Source organism: Anticarsia gemmatalis, chromosome 15 (assembly GCF_050436995.1).
Source record: "Anticarsia gemmatalis isolate Benzon Research Colony breed Stoneville strain chromosome 15, ilAntGemm2 primary, whole genome shotgun sequence".
In the NCBI taxonomy this organism is placed as follows: Eukaryota; Metazoa; Arthropoda; class Insecta; order Lepidoptera; family Erebidae; genus Anticarsia; species Anticarsia gemmatalis.
Genome location: NC_134759.1, coordinates 3485229 through 3488838, shown reverse-complemented (window position 1 = coordinate 3488838; position 3610 = coordinate 3485229). Strand labels below are relative to the sequence as shown.

The 3610-nt window shown below is 34.1% G+C and overlaps 1 non-coding gene across 1 annotated transcript; it reads right to left on the bottom strand.

Annotated features, from left to right (window-relative positions):
* Positions 1-602: 602 nt before the first annotated feature.
* On the bottom strand, positions 603-674 carry TRNAA-CGC (transfer RNA alanine (anticodon CGC)). Its single transcript has one exon. It is a non-coding gene; the product is annotated as a tRNA-Ala (tRNA).
* Between the last annotated feature and the right edge of the window lie 2936 nt (positions 675-3610).

Below are 3610 nucleotides of genomic sequence, written 5' to 3'. Positions count from 1 at the left end.
TCTGTAGAAGTAAAAAATTTCTTCGAAAACTTGCTATACCTAAATACAACATTTATCAGGAATTAAACTACTTTTGCTAAACTTATAAAATTCTGGTACAAACATACTTTGCCTAAAATTACAATTTAAGATTATCATATTTCACAAATAACAATGCATTCTTTATTGCAATCAGAAATACAACAAAAAACATGCAAAACGTATAAGATAGTACAGAGAGATAAACATTACATGGACACGAAAAATCCCTGTATTTTATTTATCAAATTATACAAACCCAGGTGTATGTCAATCACATCTTCACTAATAAAATGAATTGTCAGTTTGTCCAGTTGTCCACATGCCACGTGTACGGCTGTACGCTCTATTGAATCGAGTAATGTACAGACAGATGGACTGACCTGATTTTATATTATTTGTAAATGTTCATGCTAAAGTTCCACGGCGTAATAAAACGACGAGAGTGTTTGTATGATTTTTACAAAATGAAATAATTCTAAAAGATATTTATTTGTAGTAAATAATGAAAAATATCCACATTTTATATTGGTAAAAAGCTATAATCGCCGTGACAGACACAAATGAACCACAAAAAGAACATTTGGAGATGCTGGGATTTGAACCCAGGACTTTCAGCATGCGAAGCAGACACTCTACCACTGAGTTACATCCCCGGTGAACAGATGGCTGAAATTTATTAGTACAATCAGCTAAAAATTACGTCATCATAAGAATGCTTCCAGCTAGTATACGAGTTTTGAATGTTGTACATTTTTTTATACTAGTAAAGATTTATTAATCGCAAGAACCGCCTTGAAACTAAAGTTTTAAAACAAATTGAATGAACTTAACAATGCTGTCTGATGTTAATTACTTTAGAACATAATAATATAATGATTAAATAAATAGAAATAAAAATATAAAACCTTATGTAGTTTTTATAAAGTAAGTACATACGTACACGTTTCTGGAACTTCGTCACATGGCGCGGAAACTTTTTCTCATTCATCCGCTAGATGGCGCTGTTCTACAAATGAACCGACCCGCCATTTAAAACAATTGCGTTTTGTTTCCCGCGTTTATTATAATACTGATTTTTTACTAGTGGTTCCCTATTAATTAACTAGCGATAATATTCATGATGACAGTTCAAATTATTTATTACTTTTGAGTAAATGTTTTTGTAAAATTTCAATACGACAATACGTTTACTAAACGCGGAACTCGAATTTGCTTTCGTTATTTATTTTAGTGATAGTAAAAAGTACATGGTTAGGTACTTAATTTTAATGACTTATTTTATTGATTAACTGATTTAAGGCTTATTTTTTAATAACTTGGACAAAACTTGCACTTAAAAGTAAAACACAAATAGCTATAGACAACTAAAAATAAAATCGCAATAAAAAAAAAACAAAAACCACAAACAAACAGTGGCTTTACAACAGTTTCCTGTGGCAACGCGGCGTACCGTGAAAATCACATAAAAATCATTACGGCCTCTTTTGTTAGCATCCCCTGTTCAACCCCTTACGTCAATTGTTGGCGTAATTATACAATGTCTGCATTGTTATATTTTGTTACTCAAATTATGCACTTTTTATTTTTGATGGGCTTTATTTTTCGAGTTCTGTATGAGGTTATTACTTTTAATAGATTGGGAAATAAACGGTCAGTGTCTAGTCTATTGTTTGATTGTTTATTATCTTTTAAAACAGCTGCTAATTTATTTTTAATCTGTGTTAGTATTTGACTGCTGGACAAAGGACCTCCTAGTTGATTTCCAGAACCCCCTAGGTACCTTTAAAATCATTTAATTCACTGGGTAAGAAAACCTAGGCACCTAGACATGGCACAGACAAGGTGTTAAATAGGTTAAAAAGAATGCTATTTTCTTTTGAGATATTGTAGTAAATATAATAATGTTATGATGTTTATCCTTATTACTGTACACATCCAGCCAATAATTTGATAGGTATAATACGCGATGCCTAGGTTAGGAAATATTAACAAGAGGTCTATGATAATTTTGACGTAGAAAGAGATCTTTTTTTTTTTAAGTATGCAAGTAAAATTCAAATTGATGACGTAGACACCTAAAACGAACCTTTAAAAAAGTGCTTAAACATTTTAAAGTGTGAAAAAAAAAAATGATTGTGAACCGAAAGCTTAACCATAAATAATTTACGCCACCTTTTTAAACTGAAACTAGTGAATTTAGGCGCTAGTGGTGGCTTGCGCAGTGTATGTACAGTGAAGTACAGTATGTATAGTGTGTTGTACAGTTAGGCGCATATGGCTCAGTACGGAGAGTACCTGGCAAAGCGGGAGCGTCTTCAGTTTTGATAGCGACGCGGTTCATTAAATGGTGAGTTAAGTTTACAGGTGTAGTAAAAGGTAAGCTTCGGGGGTACTTTTTCTTAAATAGTATATATTTAAATGTATTTTTAATACATACAGCTATCAAAGAGTTACATATGCTACGCTATGCCTTAGCCAGGGCGTACAAAAAAGCTACTTTGTACTGCCATTAAGAAATCTAAAAAATAACTAAAATAATGCCTCCTTGATATTATAGAAATAGAGCTTTAAAACTAACATGCCACCTTTTTAAACTGAAACTAGTGAATTTAGGCGCTAGTGGTGGCTTGCGCAGAGTATGTACAGTGTACAGTCAAGTACAGTATGTATAGTGTGTTGTACAGTTAGGCGCATATGGCTCAGTACGGAGAGTACCTGGCAAAGCGGGAGCGTCTTCAGTTTTGATAGCGATGCGGTACATTAAATGGTGAGTTAAGTTTACAGGTGCGGCGTAAGTCGCGTCGTGGTCCATCTACCAGAGACTGTTATAATTTTTCGTAGTTAGGTTTATTTACAAAAAAAAAATTGCACTAAAATCTATTATTTCCGTCACATTATTATATCCTATGTAATGTACAGCTGTATTTAAGGGGTACGAGGAAGTAATATTAGTCAATTAGGCAATGGCTCGAAAATCACATAGGAAAACTATTTGGGAAATTCACAATATGTTTCGTATTTAGAAGAACTTAAGTAAGTTATTTGCGTACTAGCTGGCAAGATAAAGCATTTGTTAATCTAGTATTTTTTGTGCAGAAAAAAAAATACTAGCTTTGGTTTGGTTGAACTAAAATTGCATGATTTCTACTTAAAACTATCACACCTAAGAATCATATTTCCTATAGAATCTTAAACTAACATTTTACTAACTAGTTTCTCATACACTCCACATATCGTGTACCGAGCAACCAACTGCAATTCTGAGGATACCCGGATCCACGGCGGATCGGATCGTGCACAACGCGAGTGAGACAAACATAGCCGAGTGTGCACGCGTGCGAGCGAGACAGCGCACGTCTCGAGATGACCAGCGGCACTTAGGGGTCAGGGGTGAATGCTCTTGGGTGAAATGTTATGGGTTCAAACTATGACTTTGCCCGTGGCTGTGGGCTATGGTGCGGCCATATTTAGGATAGGTGACCATGTGGGTAAAAATAAAAAGTAAAATTAAGTTTTTTTGAGGCTGTGATTTGAATTTTATAGCGGTTAAAGTGCGGTTCTATGTTAACTATTTCTGAAATGCTTACTG